General features: G+C 40.3%; 1 protein-coding gene across 4 annotated transcripts in view; it reads right to left on the reverse strand.

The window, feature by feature from the left end:
- LOC122793047 (serine/threonine kinase 11 interacting protein) overlaps nucleotides 1-19922 on the reverse strand; it is a 1659807-nt gene that overhangs the window by 1167154 nt on the left and 472731 nt on the right. The window lies entirely within an intron of this gene.

Raw genomic sequence — 19922 nt, forward strand, 5'->3', positions numbered from 1 at the left:
CAAACGTCATCTACTAAAGTTTCACCTTCTGACTCTCAGAATTTTGTGACCTCCCCTCATTTCCTTCCTTCTTAATCTTCCTGAGTTACAACCTTACATACCTCCTTTCTACTTCAAACACTAACTCCCAAGACACTGAGCCAATACATTCACTGTTGATTCTCCAGGTTGCAATGGCCTCCATTCAAGGTTCATGTCACACTGTAGAGAATTTATCACATCTCCTCAAACAAAAAAAGAAAACCTGCTCACTGGTGCACCTGAGCCTGAAAGCACTAGTTGCATTTATTTCCAATAAAAAATGTTTGTTGTTGGTTTCCAAATTTTCCTCTTTTTTTTTTGGTCTTTTTACAATCTGTGCTTAACCCAAAATACTATGTTTTACATGTAGGAAAAATGTTACATAAATGAATTTTCAAACAAAATAGGTTTATAGGCAAGTACTAGCCTAGCTGCTACTTGCAGGCCTTTTTAAGACTAGCTAATTTCTCTTTTTGTGCTTGAATTAACCTATCCCATTGGGTTACAGATTGGCCTTACCTATCTCATGCTGATAACTGCATATTACCCATAATGAGAATAACTGGGGTCATACCATAGATAATTCGAGGGATAAAGCATTTAGGAATTGCCTCTGTCCATTAGTAGTACAGTGGGCAGTCCTGGGGTAAATCCCACATAAACTACTCAGTATCATCCAATCTCCATACTTCCAACACTGGGAAAACTTCTATAGAAACTATTCTACAACCAAATTCCAAATTACATTAGCAAATACAACCTTCTTACACACAAATATCATAGTTCCTAGTCAGATTGTAGCACAATGACAGCACTTTGGTCCCTAACTGATAAAATCCTTATAGGAATAAGAACCAATCTGCAGGTGCTATTTTTATAGACCTTACAAAAGCATTCAACCCAGATGATAACCTCATTCTGCTACACCACCTTCTTGAAACAGGTGTCAGTCCAGATACCATCCCAGGATTCAACAATTTTCTAAGCGTTACTTCACTGTCAAGGTCTTGTCACCTCTCTCACCCCCTGCTCCACTCAAGAAAGCTGTCTCACTAGAATCTGTTCCGACCCCACTACTGATCTCTGTCTACATCAATAAACTCTCTATCAGCCTTCCACAACAACCTGTACTCCGTTATGCAAACGACATGGTCCTCTGCTGCTCCAGTCAATCACTCCCATTATTAAAATCTAACTTCCTTTCTGTAATCAAGTGGATAAAAACAAGAAACTCTGACTCAGTGTCTCCAGAACTAAAACTATACTCTGGTAAAATTAAAAACATTCAAAGACCAACTCACTTCTTCACATTGTGAACCATAACAACTCTATTATAAAAATATCAATGTTTTCAAATATTGGCGCATTTGGTTAGACACATCTCTGAACTTTTCCTACCACATAGACAGTACAAAGAAAATTGCTACACATAAATATTCTGGGCCAACAAAATTTCTCCCATCCTCTCCAAATCTACCAGAGGTTTGATAGGAAATGGAATCTTCCTCTCTTAACTTGAATACAACCTTTTCTTAATAGCCTCATTTTCAAAATGAAACTCCATCCAAACAACAAAAAAACAGAATCTGCACATTTATCAATCTATGCCCAAAAACAAGAGCACCACTACAAAACTTCACAGAAATCAAAATGGCTTCCTACCAAACAAAGAAGTGTACTATTCCTAAGCTCCAGTTATAAAATCTTCTATACAAACTTTCCCACCACTGACATCCACACTCCTACTACCTGCACCTACCTACAACCTCAGGAATCATAGCGTTTCTATTCCTTCTCTGCAAGCCCCCAACACCAAACTTTACTGCACAGATCATAGCTCCTCAGGGAATCCCTCCTCTTCCATCTCAACAAGGTTCCTCCTACTCGCTGTTCCAACCTCAACTTAAAGCACACCTCAAAGACACAGGGGAAGGTCAATGCCTCATCTCTGGTAACATTACATAATCCCTCCCCTAGCTACTAACCCTACCAATTCAATAAATGTATTATGTAACCACCTACCTTCCCACCAATAAACAGCCTAGAGTTGTCTTCTTCTATATGCTGAATACAGTATATTTTGTTACAGTTCCTAACCAAATACACCATATCATTCAAAGCTATATTTCTTTTGTAGTGAACTGTTATATTCACCACTTTATACTGCTCCATTCTCTATATTGTTCCTTTTATTTTTTGTCTCTTCCTGAGTTTCCTGGACTGAGACTGAAATTAGTAAGCTGTAATCAGTGCTCTACCCAGTTTAAAAAGTTTAAATAAATAAAATAAAAAAAATACAACAATGTTAAATGGGCTAATATAATTAAAACATATTCCTTCATGGCATAAACACAATTAGCACATTGTTTAATGATTATTACCAAACAAAAAGAGAAAGACTGTTGATAGGTAGAATACATACATATACATACTAAATCTAGAGCAATTGATAATAGTTTTTCAATCTTACTCACAAACACTGGCTAATCTACAATGTATGTACTGTACCTGTGTACTATATATGTATTCTACCTACATTCCAAAGTTCAGCCGTACACCACAAATCTATTACTTACCTTTATTTTTAAAATTAATATTTTTTTGATTGTTCTCTCCACTGTAACTGTTTGTGCCACATACCACTGTAAAAACATGTCTCTTGTAATTTGTGTGTATACTGATTATGTCTAAATAACTAAATGTGTCTGTAATTTTTCTTTGTGGAGCTTTTCTCCCCGGGCCTCTGCTGAAAAAGGGCCTTTTCGGCTCAGTCAGACACCCCCGGTTAACAAATGTAAAATAAATAAAATAAATAAATAAATAAAATTAAAGAATCTACACTTTATGCTTCCCCTGCCATTGCTAATACCGTATAGATCATAATGCCAAGTTAAGGTAGGGCTTTTGTAAATGGATAGTTGCTGTGTAGATATTCTACACCAAAACATAATGTAAGAGTTTTACACATCTACAGAGGAAAACATAGACACAGTTCATAGCAGAATTTTAAATGTGTGTTGACATAGCAGGCAATGTTCTCTGCACCATCCACAAAATGGCAAAGTTCTCTCTATCTCCTCATTACTAATTTAACCAATCCTGAGGTCACTGTAACTCAAGAGAGGTAAATTTTACATGCCGCAAAAAACAACTCACAAAAAAGGACCATTACCAAATACCTCTGAAGAATACAATAAATGTCACCATTCATTTCCTAGAGTGTAAGTTTAAAATACCAAGGAAGGGATCCGCTAATCTATGTACAACAATGCAGAATGAAATGGTCAAAGCTCACAGCCAAGAATTATTTCACCACTGCTTTTCCTATGCTACCTACCACAAGCAAAAGATACAAATGTTCAACCTTAAATGATAACTTTTCCAAGATTAGATATTTCCAGAAAGTATATTAACACTGGGATGGAATAAACAAATTAATGGAAAAACATTTTCCACAATAACTTGAGGACAGAGTACAGAACAACTTTATCCTAAAGAAAAATTACGAAGGACTTAAAAAAAAAAAAACACATTTAAGATTCAGAAATCCTACTGCACTGATAGCAACAAGTACTCAACTTTAGAGCAAACTGCATCTCACCATACATTAGTAATTTACAGGAAAAGAGCATCAGGAGTTCAAATGCAACATCTGTCGCTGGGAAGAAAAAGAAGTTATGTACTCACCATAATGTTCCATGTTGGTTGTCCAATCTCACCTTCATTTTTACATATGGGTTCGGAGCCGATCCTCGGCTCCGACTTGGCCGATTTATAAGCTCGAAGACTTCTGGTTGGCTCGTGGTTAAGCAGGTAGCCCATAGTGCACCAGTACAAACCCCAGATCTCGTTTGCCGCGTCGACGAGTTTGGTTGTGCTTCTCTTGGCTCTGGCTGTTAACTTTTTTCTTGCTTACATTGTTTAAAATCTTGTTCAAAGTTATATTAGTGTAGTACAATTGTTGTTGCATGAGTATTTGTTAGTGTAGGTTACTAATTCTTAGGTAATTAGCTCTTTTGCACCTTTTGGTGCAAGTGTTGGCCTTGGGCATGTTAATGTGTTTTGGGGTATCCTGTGTAACAGTTTTATACTTATTGTTAGTGCGGACAGCTTGAGAACGCTAGCGTTTTTTTCCAGTCTACAGTTTTGTCGAGCAGTTTGTTTTTTGGCGGTTATCCGCTGGTGTTGATTCTTACGGTGGTGGAGTTCGTTGTTCGAAACTCCAGTTTCAGCTTTCTCTGTTAATCATTAGCAGATTCAGGATTTTGTGTGTGAAAGGGTTTTCTGTGTTTGTGAAATTTTGATGGTCTGTTTAAGTTAGAAGACCTAGCTGTCCCTTTCTTTTCTGGACTAGGCTGTTTTAGTTAGAGGACCTAGTCCTGGTTGTGTTTCTTCCTCCTTCAGGGTTAGACCTGTTTAAGTTAGAGGACCTAATCCTCCCTTTTACTTATCTTCTCCTTTCGTCTGTGTGTATGTCTAAAGTGGTTAAGGAGCATAAGCCTTCGGACTTCAAGAAATGCATGAAGTGCTCCCAAAAAATGGCATTGATGGATGGTCATGGTCTATGTGTCTGTTGCTTAGGGTCAAAATCACCAAATAGACCAGCAAGGCAGAGCGGAGTTAAATATTCTTTTTATTTTTCGTACTAAAACAAACTAGTTTCGGCAAAAAATGCCTTCTTCAGTGTAGGACAGTACAATCAAGTTCCTTGTCATCATCCATTTAAATACAAACCATGAGCCAATAAGGCAAATAGGTTCATCAATATTAATGAGATGAGAAAACTTTTTTATAAAATCTTTGTAACACCACATACAAAGTGTAACACAACAGTAAAAAATATATGAAAATTAAGGACATAACAACCATTGATAAATGTGAATAAGTGAAATGAAATTTGAAATAGTGTAATGTAACATATATATGTAAAAACATATATATTTTTGACCATAATCAACTACTGCTGAACAAATATTAGTCCATACAAACAGTAATAAAGGCAAAACAAAGATACATATATATCTTTTGCATGCATTAAATATGAATGGATTCATTAGATAAAAATAGACCAGACCGTACAACAAAGTAGGTCTGAAGGGTTACTATAATATGCACATAATCTACTATAAGTGATCATTTAGAGATAAAACAAACCCCCAGGGTTGTAATCCAATATTTTTCTTTTTGATCCAACAAACCATGCCAACCTTGTTTGTTAGTTCTATCTCCAGAAATCGATCGATGACCATGAAACTAAATTTAGCCTGTGGATGTTTGTGTGTATGCTGATATAGGGCACTAGTCTCCTTATGGTTCCTGACATCACTCGATGTTCATTCATTCTGTATCTCAATGCTCTGGAAGTTTGGCCCACATAAAATGCCCCACAATAACGCCAGGTACACCCAATCGCATTACTGGTCAAAGATCTTTATGTTAAATATCCTACTGGTGTTACGACTAGAGAATTCTTTGGATTTGGACATATAGGAACATGAGCCACAATGACCACAGGAAGCGAACAAAAAGTTCATCACCACCATGTAGTGTGAGTTGTTTGTAAATAGTACCCCACTTGCCATATTAAAAAAATGTATGTGACAGGTAGGGGTTTTCTTTTTTTTTCATATATGAAAATTGACATAAATATTCCAATGTTTATTGATAATGTTCCTGACCATGTTGATGTTGAAGATGACTTATTTTTGTTTTGTATTGTAACAATTCTTCCTCTCTATACAATTTACTCTACTTTGGGCAAACAATATATCATGGGGTCCATATCCTCTCTGTTGTGAACCTCTGGCTAAGATCCCTGCTGGCTAGTTGGTATTCCTCTTCATTGAATGAATTGAGATATCGGAATACTTCTAATGGCATGTAACAAGGTGTTATATTGTAGGTATGATCTGGGTTCCTGTAAACAGTGACATCCAAAAATTGATAATATTTTTATCATAAGTCACAGAAAATTCAAGTCCCCATACATTGTCATTAAGATATTCTACAAATTCCTGCAGTAACCCACATCCACACGCCACACTAGCCAACAGTCATCCAGGTAACGTCTCCAGATGTCCATCTCAACCTGAAAGATGTTATGTGATGTATCATATATCATGTATTCCTCAACATAGGCCATGAAAAGGTCAGCATATATGGGAGCAAAAGCCGCATATGCTCCCATATTGTTCCTTAACTGCCAATAACATTGGCCTTGGAAATACAAAACATTCTTGTTGAGAACATGTTCAGACATACAGATCAATAAGGTATTAAACCCAGGTGTGTACAGATTTGCCCTTTCTAACCAGTGGATAGATTGCAACCCAGCCCAATGTGGTATGCTATAATGATTTTCAATCAGGTTCCAATTGAGTATCCCTGATTAGCTGCAAAAATTGGTGGTGTCCTGCAATCTAGATCTTATAAGACCTAATAATGGCTTGAGATATTTTGTAAGGAAGGCCGATAAGGGTTCAGTCAAGGAGCCTATTCCAGAGACAATTGGTCTGCCAGGTGGTTTTGTTAAGGACTTGTGAATTTTAGGTAAAGATACAATATTTGTTTAGAAGGTTCAGAAACCTTAAGTGAGCCAAACACTTTTTATTGATAATGCCCTCCTCACAGGCTAGCTGCAGGGTCTAGGGACATGTGCATATAACACTTAGCATCAGACAATTGGGTCAACCCTTCCTGTATATAGTCAGCAGTGTTCCAAACCACCACTGCACCTCCTCCAGGGACAATAACTATATCTTTCTTGTTACTTAAGTTGTCCAACACTGTCCTGTCATCCGATGTTAGATTGCCTGCTAACATAATGTGTCCTAAATTCTCAAAATGAATATCCTTCAGAATGGTATCCATGAAAATGGAAACATGTTTATTCATGGGTGGTTGGAAGGAAGACTTACCAAAACTAAAGTCCTCTGAAGGTTTTGACTTGTCATCATCAAAAAACAATTTTAAATTCAAAATCCGGCAAAATGCCTGTAAGTCTTGTACAATATGATATTCCTGACTAAAGAAGGACGGAATATAATTAAGACCCTTATTCAAAAGAGCAATCTGTTCATTAGTTAAGAGAGCTTTAGACAAATTCAACACATTCTGATTAGACTCTGGCATGACCCCTATCTCAGGAGGTTGTCCAGTAATCCCTGGAAAGAAACCTGAGTGCTTGGCCTTTCTGTGCTTCTGCCGGTGTCCCTTGCCCCTCTAAGGGAAATTTTATTTGTTTTTCTTCCTTAGGTGAAACCCCTCACCATCCGTGAGAGAAGATTCCTCCCCTACATGAGGTGTCACCCTTATTCTTCGGTCTCTTTCCTGACCTGATTGGTATCAACAAATCTGACTTCGATCTGCTGAAATCTCCCGATGGAATTTTCATTCCTTAATGGTTTTCTCATGATCCATCAGATCATATGATTCAAACTTTTGAACATCCGAACATAAAGTTTTAATTTCTTGTATATTGGAATCTACTGTCCTTTCATAGTATTGTAACAAAATATTCACAAATGTCATAGATCCCATCTGCAGTGCCTCCTTCCAATCTTGGTTCAATTTATCATCTGGTCTCCCCACTAGAGGTTGGCCATGTTCTGTGTCGAATATGCTCTGAATAGCTTAAGATGCCAAATATTAGATCTGAGGGTTTTAAATGCTTTGGTGATTGAATGAAAAAACATATCACAATCAACCAAAGATGATTGAACCGAATTGACCGGATCATTGCTTGGCAGGTTATCAATGCCAAATACACCTATGTCCTGCTGATCAGCACATAATCCAGACAGAATACTATTGAGATCCATGCTGTGAATAATATTTGAAATGTACACCCAATAACAGGTTGGAACACAGGAAAACCACAATATAAATATTAACTCCCCAGAAGTCAATAAACAATACTCCAAAGGCCTAATCGCACCAATGAACACTAGAATTTATCCAAAACCAGTACAAAGATTACTGGGACCACCAGGGGAGCAGAAAGCATTAATCTACACAGGAAAAATTTGTTTCAGTGTTTGATATAAAGCTGTTGAATAATAATTATTATATATATGACAAGAAAACCTCTCCAAAGGTTAAATATTGAATAATCCAACGAAATGATCAAAAAATCCTGTTTGGTATTCAAAAATACCCCACTCAATACTGAAACACACCTACCAGTATAGGTAACAACTAATATTTCACTTATTCACATTTATCTATGGTTGTTATGTCCTTAATTTTCATATATTTTTTACTGTTGTGTTACACTTTGTATGTGGTGTTACAAAGATTTTATAAAAAAGTTTTCTCATCTCATTAATATTGATGAACCTATTTGCCTTCACAGCATGGATCTCAATAGTATTCTGTCTGGATTATGTGCTGATCGGCAGGACATAGGTGTATTTGGCATTGATAACCTGCCAAGCAATGATCCGGTCAATTCGGTTCAATCATCTTTGGTTGATTGTGATATGTTTTTTCATTCAATCACCAAAGCATTTAAAACCCTCAGATCTAATATTTGGCATCTTAAGCTATTCAGAGCATATTCGACACAGAACATGGCTCCCAGGGGACTATATCGTACTCAACCTCTAGTGGGAGACCAGATGATAAATTGAACCAAGATTGGAAGGAGGCACTGCAGATGGGATCTATGACATTTGTGAATATTTTGTTACAATACTATGAAAGGACAGTAGATTCCAATATACAAGAAATTAAAACTTTATGTTCGGATGTTCAAAAGTTTGAATCATCCACAAAATATCAGGACAATATTAAAAAACTCTCCCATGATCTGATGGAACATGAGAAAACCATTAAGGAACGAAAAATTAAGAAGTTCCATCAGGACTACTCAGATTACCAACGGGGTAAACCTTTTGATTTCAGCAGATCAGTCAGATTTGTTGATACCAATCAGGTCAGGACAGGGCCTAGTAAAGAGACCTCGTTCAATTTTGAAGAATAAGGGTGACACCTCATGTAGTACTTCTGGGGAGGAATCTTCTCTCACGGATGGTGAGGGGTCCTGTGAGAGGGTTTCACCTAACAGGAAGAAAACAAATAAAATTTCCCCTTTAGAGGGCAACCGGGGCAGAAAGCATAGAAAGGCCAAGCACTCAGGTTTCTTTCCAGGGATTACTGGACAACCTCCTGAGATAGGGGTCATGCCAGAGTCTAATCAGAATGTGTTGAATTTGTCTAAAGCTCTCTTAACTAATGAACAGATTGCTCTTTTGAATAAGGGTCTTAATTATATTCCGTCCTTCTTTAGTCAGGAATATCATATTGTACAAGACTTACAGGCATTTTGCCGGATTTTGAATTTAAAATTGTTTTTTGATGATGACAAGTCAAAACCTTCAGAGGACTTTAGTTTTGGGAAGTCTTCCTTCCAACCACCCATGAATAAACATGTTTCCATTTTCATGGATACCATTCTGAAGGATATTCATTTTGAGAATTTAGGACACATTATGTTAGCAGGCAATCTAACATCGGATGACAGGACAGCGTTGGACAATTTATGTAACAACAAAGATATAGTTATTGTCCCTGCTGATAAGGGAGGTGCAGTGGTGGTTTGGAACACTGCTGACTATATACAGGAAGGGTTGACCCAATTGTCTGATGCTAAGTGTTATATGCACATGTCCTAGACCCTACGTCTGTTTTCAAGGACGAAATTGATTCTTTTCTGCAGCTAGCCTGTGAGGAGGGCATGATCAATAAAAAGTGTTTGGCTTCACTTAAGGTTTCTGAACCTTCTAAACAAATATTGTATCTTTTACCTAAAATTCACAAGTCCTTAACAAAACCACCTGGCAGACCAATTGTCTCTGGAATAGGCTCCTTGACTGAACCCTTATCGGCCTTCCTTACAAAATATCTCAAGCCATTATTAGGTCTTATAAGATCTAGATTGCAGGACACCACCCAATTTTTGCAGCTAATCAGGGATACTCAATTGGAACCTGATTGGTATTTATGCACCTTAGAAGTAAAATCATTATATACGAGCATACCACATTGGGCTGGGTTGCAATCTATCCAATACTGGTTAGAAAGGGCAAATCTGTACACAACTGGGTTTAATACCTTATTGATCTGTATGTCTGAACATGTTCTCAACAAGAATGTTTTGTATTTCCAAGGCCAATGTTATTGGCAGTTACAAGGAACAGCTATGGGAGCATCTTTTGCTCCCATATATTTTCATGGCCTATGTTGAGGAATACATGATATATGATACATCACATAACATCTTTCAGGTTGAGATGGACATCTGGAGATTACCTGGACGACTGTTGGCTAGTGTGGTGTCTTGGATGTGGGTTACTTGCAGGAATTTGTAGAATATCTTAATGACAATGTATGGGGACTTGAATTTTCTGTGACTTATGATAAAAATATTATCAATTTTTGGATGTCACTGTTTACAGGAACCCAGATCATACCTTGTCTACTAAAGTTTTCCAAGTACCCACAATATAACACCTTGTTACATGCCTCGAGTCTACATCCCGTCATACCATTAGAAGTATTCCGATATCTCAATTCATTAAATATCATTCGGCCTCAGTTCGAATGAAGAGGAATACCAACTAGCCAGCAGGGATCTTAGCCAGAGGTTCACCAACAGAGGATATGACCGACATGATATTGCGTTTGCCCAAAGTAGAGTAAATTGTATAGAGAGGGAAGAATTGTTACAATACAAAACAAAAATAAGTCATCTTCTGGTACTGGGATCAGGTTCATCACAACTTATGGGAGAAACATCAACATGGTAAGGAACATTATCAATAAACATTGGAATATTTTACTGGCTAATGATAGGTTGCGAACCATTTTGGCACGATGTCAATTTTCATATAGCGAGGGAAAACCCTAGGCTCCTACCTGTCACATTTTAAACATATGGCAAGTGGGGTACTATTTACAAACAACTCACACTACATGGTGATGAACTTTTGGTTCGTTTCCCTGTGGTCATTGTGGCTCATGTTCCTATATGTCCAAATCCAAAGAATTCTCTAGTCGTAACACCAGTAGGATATTTAACATAAAGATCTTTGGTAATTGCAGTAGCGATTGGGTGGTGTACCTGGCTTCTTGTTATTGTGGGGCATTTTATGTGGGCCAAACTTCCAGAGCATTGAGATACAGAATGAATGAACATCGTAGTGATGTCAGGAACCATAAGGAGACTAGTGCCCTATATCAGCATACACACAAACATCCACAGGCTAAATTTAGTTTCATGGTCATCGATCGTATTTCTGGAGATAGAACTAACAAACAAGGTTGGCATGGTTTGTTGGATCAAAAGAAAAATATTGGATTACAACCCTGGGGGTTTGTTTTATCGGTCTAAATGATCACTTATAGTAGATTATGTGCATATTATAGTAACCCTTCAGACCTACTTTGTTGTAGGGTTTGGGCTATTTTGATCTAATGAATCCATTCATATTTATATGCAAAAGATATATATGTATCTTTGTTTTGCCTTGGTTGATTCTTGTTGTTGACACCTGGCTACATGGGTTTGCTAAATCAGTATTAAGTTTAGTATAGGGGGTCTAGGTAACTGAATTAATGTAACATAGGTTGTAGACTTGTGAAATTATTACTGTTTGTATGGACTAATATTTGTTCAGCAGTAGTTGATTATGGTCAAAAATATATATGTTTTTACATATATATGTTACATTACACTATTTCAAATTTCATTTCACTTATTCACATTTATCAATGGTTGTTATGTCCTTAATTTTCATATATTTTTTACTGTTGTGTTACACTTTGTATGTGGTGTTACAAAGATTTTATAAAAAAGTTTTCTCATCTCATTAATATTGATGAACCTATTTGCCTTATTGGCTCATGGTTTGTATTTAAATGGATGATGACAAGGAACTTGATTGTACTGTCCTACACTGAAGAAGGCATTTTTTGCCGAAACTAGTTTGTTTTAGTACGAAAAATAAAAAGAATATTTAACTCCGCTCTGCCTTGCTGGTCTATTTGGTGATTTTGATACTTGGTTTGGACCGTGCATTCCCCCTTGCATAGGATTTGGTATGTTCTGTTGCTTAGGGGCCATCCATTTGCAAGAGACTTGCTTGTTTTGTCATGCCTTCTCCCCTAGAGTGTTACAGGAGAGAAGGAACAAGCTAATTCTAAAGGGTCTTTTAAAGCCTTCCTTTGAGGAAGCCTTGTCTAGCTCTTCCTCTTCTTCCAAGTCCACTAAATCTGCTAAGTCTTCGAAAAGACCTTCTCCGGCACTGGCTGGTGTCTCGCAGCCGCCTCCTAAAGAGGCAAAATCGGCCTCATTGGCTCCACTGCTTTCAGAGCCGACTGAGAGCAACATTGCGGTGACAGGGTCGGATCCTAGTTTGTCAGAGCCAACCACTGAATTTATGGAACCTGCTATTCCACCAAGATCAAGATCCCAGACTATGTCCTCCAGGTCTTCCAGGAGCCTTTCGGAAGAAGATGTGGAGAGGGTAGTCCTGAGACTGCTGAAGTTGTCTGCGCCATATAAATTGTCGGCTCCGACCCAGTCGGTTCCGGAGCCTATGGAACCTGTTATACCCTCGATTGTTATTCCTTCCGAGCCAAGCTGGTTTTGTCAGAGTCAGAGGGCTTGGTGCCATTGGTGGAACCCTCGGCTCTGGCTCTACCTGCGGTTGCTTCAGAGCCGAGCTCTGCTCCGACACTTTTGGTGTCGTCCGTTGTATCCAGAGGCCAAAGCTCTCCAGTCGGCGCCAACAGGGAAGGTTGAAACCGGTCTTCTTCGGTTCAGAGTCTCCCTCTCGGCGCTTCGGCTAGGGTGAGTTTGGACCCTGTGTCTATCTCTGAGCTGACAGCTCTGGCGCCTATGGCATCCTCAGTCTTTTCAGAGTGGGAGAGGTCCTCGAAGCCGGAGAGGTAAGCATTCGAGATGATGAGGAGAGTGCTGTCCAAGTCACCAGTTGCCATCAAGGGTACCAATCACCCCCCCCCCCCGAGCACCCACTTCAGTCTCAGCCCCTACTCTCTCCGGAGACAGCAGAGACCCTCAGCCTCAGGAGCCTCCGGCTGGTGGCCTCCACTCTTACTTGACCTCCCAAGAATGCCCTTTTGAGAAGACCCCCAGGAAGAAGACATGCAAGAGGAAGCATGTTGACTCCCTGGATGAGTCTTTGACATCTGACACTGACCTCGAGGAGTCAGAAGGGTCCTCCAAGTCATCCTCTGATGATGTTTCCTTCATGTAAATCCTGGAGATCCTTAAGCAGAGGTGCGGCTGGCCCACTGTTAACCCTACTGATGAGGAGTCGGTGTACCTGAAGGCTTTCGGGTCTCAACCTTCTGCCTCTTGGGTGTCTCCACCGTTTGAAGAACTGATGGATTTAGTTAGTCGAAAGGTGTGGGATACTCCCGATGCCATGGAGCCAACCCCTAGGAGACCCAACAAGTTTCTTTCTGCCCTTCCAGATAAAGAATTTTTGTCCAAAGGTGTCCCCATAGATGCAATGGTGGTGGCGGCAGCCACTAAGAAGGAGCTTGTTGAGACGACTTCTGTCCATCCGCTGAATGAGTCTCGACAGATGAACAGGTATGGGAAACGTGTCTTCAGTTCAGTGGCTTTTATTCTTCGATCATTGAACTATCTCACTCACTTCACGAGATTGCAGAGGGATCTCCTCAAGGAGTTGGGAGATTCTATACAGGGTACATGTACTGAGGGAGTCCCTGACAAGATTTCTGCTCAGTTGTCCACCTTAAATTCTATAGTTAACACCTCCATGCGGCTTATTTCTTATGCGGCTGATGGAGCGAGTAGAGCAGAGGGGTCAGGAGTTGCCCTAAGGCGTCATTCCTGGATGTGCTTGTGTAATTTTGCGGAACCGTTCAAGTCCACTTTCACCAACGCCCCATTTGATGGTTCCTCATTGTTTGGATCCAGGGTGAAGGACACACTCACTCAGTGTGAGCAAGAAGGAAAGACGCTCTCTGCCATGGGAGTACGTTTTACTGTTCCCTCTAGACCGGGTCTACATGAGATGGTTGACAGGCCATATGATCGACACTCATTTGGTCGACAGTTCATTTGGTCTACAAGCAAATTTGCCCCCCTCCCCAATGTTGTGCGACCCTGGAGTTGATATATATAGTTAGGGGGGGTGTAGGGGGCACAGCCCCCCACATAAAACGCTTGTTGACCAACTGAACTGTCGACCAAATGAGTGTCGATCATATGGCCTGTCGACCATCTCAGGTAGACCCTCTAGACCATACCCTAAAGGTCAAAAGGGCGGTAAAATGTGGTTCAAGAAGTCCCAGAGGGTCTTTCTGGACACACAAGGTGAATCCTCCTTCAGAGGCAGAGAAGGAGGAGGAAATGGGAGACGTCGCCCTAGAGGCAGGGGCGGTCCGCAATACCAACAAGGTCGTGATTCCTTTCGAGGACGGCCCTATCAGTGTTCCTGATATGGGGCCCGACTGTGTTTTTCTGGGGCTGGTCGGGGGTCACATTCTTTGTATCCAGAAGCCTGGTTAAGTATATCCCAAGACAAAGACTTGTTACCAGAGGCTATAGCATATGCTTTTCCCTTCCACCGTTTGTTCCCAAGAAGATTCCAGATGTACCACCCAATCTCAGGGATCAGGCAATAGTGGAGATCAACAAGTTGCTCTTAAAAAAGAGTCATCCAATCTGATGGGGAGTGTTTTAAATGAAGATTACCCAAGAAAGTCAGAAGTCGTCACAGCTCTAGCAGAATGAGCCTTAGCTGAAGAAGGAAGGCACTTGCAATAAAAAGTGTAACAAAAGGAAATAGCCTTAGAAATCCAAGAAGAAATACTTTTCTTGGATACAGCAACTCCCAAATATCTAAGATGAAAAGAAACAAATAACTGATCAGATTTTCTAATAGCCTTAGTCTTATCCAAATAAACCCAGAGTTGCCTGTGCATGTCCAAAGTATGCAGCACACTCTCACTGTCATATTGCAGAGACAGGAAAAAATAGGCAGATTAACAGACTGATTAAGTGACAACTCATTAACTATCTCAGGCATAAAAGAAGGGTTAGTGCGGAAAGACACCCTGTCCTTATGAAAGATCAAAAAAGGAGAACAAGCCATAAGGGTCTGCAACTCAGACATCCAGCTGAAGTAAGAGGTAACAAAAGTGCATTCTTCCAGGAACAATGTTGCAAGGAAGCCGAAGCAGCAGGCTCAAAGGAGCCTGAGTCAACAATTAAGATCCCAGAGAAGAGGAACAGGCTTCCTGGGAGGTCTAATGTTAAGGACACCTTTAAGAAATTGTTTCACTTCAAATCTAGAAGCTAAAGGAGGAGAAAAAGGCATACAAACAAACAGAGATAGCTGATAAGTAGGCCTTAATAGAAGAATAGGCCAAAAAAGCATGGGGCAACTCACATAAATAACATAGAACCAAAAAGAACATCCACGGTTAAGTGGGTCCAGGTTATGAGAAAGACACCAAATAGAAAACCTCTTCCATTTGGATAAGTAGGACTTCCTAGTAGTAAGTTTCCTGGCCTCCTGCAGGACTTGCAGGATGTCCTCAGAAAAAAGGTGTCTATGAGGAATCAAAATCCTATTATCCACAGTATCAGTTGAAGTGTGTGCAGCTGGGGACAGATGAGGGATCTCTTGGCTTGTGTGATTAGATCCACCTTGTGAGTTAACTTGTGATGATTGCCCCTGGTTAGATGCAGAAGTATAAGGAACTGGTGCTGTTGTAGCCAAAAGAGAGTCACCAACAAGATTTTGGGAACATAAGGTTGAATAAGACTTTCAGAATGAGAGAAAGGGGAGGGAATTCATAAAGAAACAACCCCTTCCAAGAAAATGAGAGGGTGTCCACCTTCCACACCAGAGGACCTGGGACTCTGGCACAAGTTGGGAGGTTGGCATAATAGTAAAGGTGTTTACCTTACAAGCACAAGGTGCAAGGTTTGAATCTCACATGGGGTAATTGGCTAGGCTTAAAATGGCCCACAAGGACAATTAGCCTAGTAGTAATCTATGAACCTATGAAGAGAGGAAGCTGTCTGTTCAGAGGGGAGGCAAAAACATCAGGAGTACCCCACTGGTGAATAATGTCCAGAAACACATTCCTGTGAAGCATCCATTCATGGCACTGAGTTAAGGACCTGTTCTGAGTGTCTGCCACAACGTTCTGATCAGAATGGATATAAACTGCTTGATACTTGACAGCAAGATCTCATACCAGAAGTGCCAACCGGCAAAATACATAAAATGTCATTCTTCCCTGTTTGTTGATATACCACATCACTGTGGTACTACCTTTAAATATCTTGAGAAGCCATGGACAGAAAAGAGGATAAAAGGCCTGAAGAGCAAGCAGAAGAGCTCTCATCCCTTTGATAATGATGTACTCCTGCTAACAAGGAAACTACACCCCTTGATCTTTTAGGGACCCGAATGTCACCCTCTATCCCATGTCTGAAGCGTCTGAACAATTCCTGAGAGGGAATAGGGAGGATGAAAAGAAATCCCTGGATTCAGAAACAACTGCTGAATCCACCAATGAAGTTCCTGTCTGAGACGAGGAGGAAGAGGGACTACAAAATCTAGAGGATGTGCATGTTGAAGCCAAACTGACTTCAGAAACCACTGAAACTTTCTCATGTAAAGGTTGGCCAGAGGAAGCATCCAAATGTGGATACCACAAAACACAGAGCTGACAGAAACTCCCTGGTGGTTATGGAAGCCAGAGGAAGAAGATTGTGAAAGAAAGAAATGAGAGTTAAGAACTTTGGAGGAGGCAGGGATACAAGCATTGGCACCTTCTGGATCCTGAAACCCAGAAAAACATGATCCTGAGAAGGAGTCAGGAAAGACTTTTTAAACTTTATAGTAAACCCCAGGTTCTGAAGAAGGGAAATGGCAAAATGAAGATTTCGCAAAAGGATCTCTGGAGAGGATACCTGAATCAGCAGATCATCTAAGTACGGAGACATTTGGATACCTTAAAGCCTGCAAAGAACAATCACAGGAGCAAGGCATTAGGTGAACAGCATTTGGGCTGTAGAAAGGCCAAAGGGCAAAGCAGAAAACTGAAAATGCCAGGAAGCAACAGAGAAATGCAAAAACTTCCTTAAAAGAGGATGGATCGAGGTAAGTATCCTTGAGAGCCAGAAATACTATACAGACCTGAGGAAGCGAGAGAGAAAACAGAATCTGAAGGGACAACATCCAAAAGGAAGGCACTTTTAGAAAAGTGTGTAGATGAGAGAGGTCTAGAACAGGTCTCCAAGTGCCCTCTTTTTTGGGAACTAGAAAACTAGAAACAGAGTAGAACCCTTTCCTCCCTTTGGGATACATGCACCTCTTGAATAGTACCCTGAGTCAAGAGATTTGAAGAACTTCTGGGAAAAAGGGAAGTTGTTCCCAGGAGGCTGAGGAATGCTCATGAAAGGAGGATGACATTTCCACACCATGAAGTACCCCGGACAAATGATCAACATAAACCCAGAATCTTGAGTGATCTGAAGCCAAACAGGAAGAGAAAGAGAAAGGTGAAGAGAAAGAGGAATGTGGCTGAAAAGAGACAGTCATAAAGCACCTGGTTTGTCCAGAAAGGAAAGCTTCAGAATCTCTGAAAGCTAAGTAGCCTTAGCAGGAGGAGCCCATTTTCCACTATTCTTACCTTTAGTAGAAGGGTGGTATTGCCTACAAACAAAGGCAGGCTTAGCAGGGTAGTTTCTCCGAAATTTAGGCACAGGAGAGACAAACCCATGTTTAAGCTCCTGTAAGGCCTTACCGTTATCCTGAAGGGACCTAAACCGGAAGCAGCTTCCCAAAACAAAAGCTTAGAATCCAGAGAAGCATCCTTCAACATAGCCTTAATGTCATCAATACCTCCTCATCACTGAACCAAAAACAGCAGCCCTAGAAGAGGCATCTGCCGCATCATAACTACATTTAATAGAATAATGAATGACTTGAGAGGAAGTCCCTAGCAAGAAAAGAACAGAACTTTTACCCTCAAAGTCAGGAAAATCAGAAATAATTTGACAGGCCTGAGAAATAAATGCCAACACATACCTAGACATATGGGTCTGATAATTAATAGCTCCAAAAGCTAGGGTAGCAGAGTGTAAATCTTCTTACCCAGTCATTACACAGTTCTGCTATCCTTGTCAGAAGGCTGTAACTTGGGCAAAGGAAGCAAATGAGATGGCTTATCACAGGCTACGGACACTACAGAGAGGTCAGCAGCAGGACATTTATATAGAAAATAACAATCCTCAGGTACCCTATAAAACTTATCAAGCTTCTTGGGAGCAGGAGGCAAAGAATCAACTGCATGAGAGGCATTGGACAAAGCATCCAGCAAAGCAGCCAAAACAAGAGGAATAGCCGCAGGGTTAGAAAATTCCACCTTCAGCAACTCATAGTACTTCTTATGGATATCAGAGACCTGAGCACAATCCCACTTAAAAAAAATCCATCATCCTAGAGAGTGTGTCCCCAAAAGAAGAAATATCAGAACTAATAGATTCCTCCTCCTCCTCTAACCCATAGTCCAAAGGAGAAGGAATTTGAGCAGAATAAGTACAGGATTAATCATCAGAATCTGACTCTTCCTCAGAAGAATCCTGTTCTCTAGGCCTTTTAAAGGTAGTAGAAGAACAAGGAGGAGCAGGAACTGAAACCCCATGAGGAGGCTTTAAAGCAGTAAATAGTCTCTGAGTGAAAGCCTGCCACTCACTTTGCGGATCCCTAGGAGCAGAAGAAACATGGTTGGTTTCTTTTTTAAGGAAATGTCCCCTCCAAAAAACTGAAGGCTCAGACCCAGGATGGCAGTCGAGAATTCCCCTAGGCTCCTCAGGAAAAAAAATCAACTGTGGCACCCCCTGAACACCTGAGATAGACACCTGCAAAGCCTCTTCAGATGTGTTACCAGCCGGATCCTCACTGGCCTCCAACAAGGTCGCAGCAAAGAAATCTGACAACAAAGCCAGGTGAGCCTCTGGGTTTGTACCTACCTTGGGAGAAACACCTGGCAGAGGCTGGACAGTGGAAGATTCCGGTTGTAGCTTTTTCACCTTCTTCTTCCCTAATGGCCAACCCTCTAGGCAGGAGATTCCTTCCACTGTATCCTTAGTAAGACGCTTAAGACACTGGTTCTCAAGATACAAGGAAAGGGAAGAAAGTCTACTATGAAGGGTTTTTGGGGCAAACACCTGACAAACTGAACAAGACATATGGTCATGAGAAGCTTCTAGGCAAAAAAATACACTTATCGTGGCAGTCTTTACAGGGAATCTGTCTCCCACATTGGCTTTTCCCCTTCCTGGATGACATTAACCTCGAGGACCACAAAAAAAGCAAGAAAAAACAAGAACTCCAATGGGGCACTTATATGCAACTGGTAGAAGTCAGCAAACAGGCATAGATAGTCAATGGAGAATGAAAATGCATTCAACTGGCGGAAAACAGATGCAGGTAAACAGACTGATGGTGAAAAGATATGTTTGGACTGGCAGCAATATAGTTCTGATTATGGTAGGCCTGAATGTCACCTTTATGCCCTACGCTATGCAAGGACCATTTGGGTGACATTTGTGTAGATCAGAGTGTATGCATGTACCTTTAAGAAGCATTTCCAGATGTAAGCAGGCAGCTCATAAGAAAAATTCAGATGAAATCAGAATATGTATTGACCCAAGAGATTTAAACAAGGCATTAAAAAGATCTCATCATCCTATTCGTACTGTCGAGGAGATTGCAACCCTCATATCAAATGCCACTGTTTTTTCTGTCTTAGATGCAGAGAGCTAATTTTGGCAGGTGATGCTTGATCTCAAATCTTCACTACTGACTACATTCAGTATC

This window comes from Protopterus annectens, chromosome 2.part0 (genome assembly GCF_019279795.1).
Source record: "Protopterus annectens isolate FY-2018-M chromosome 2.part0, PAN1.0, whole genome shotgun sequence".
Taxonomy (NCBI): domain Eukaryota; kingdom Metazoa; phylum Chordata; order Ceratodontiformes; family Protopteridae; genus Protopterus; species Protopterus annectens.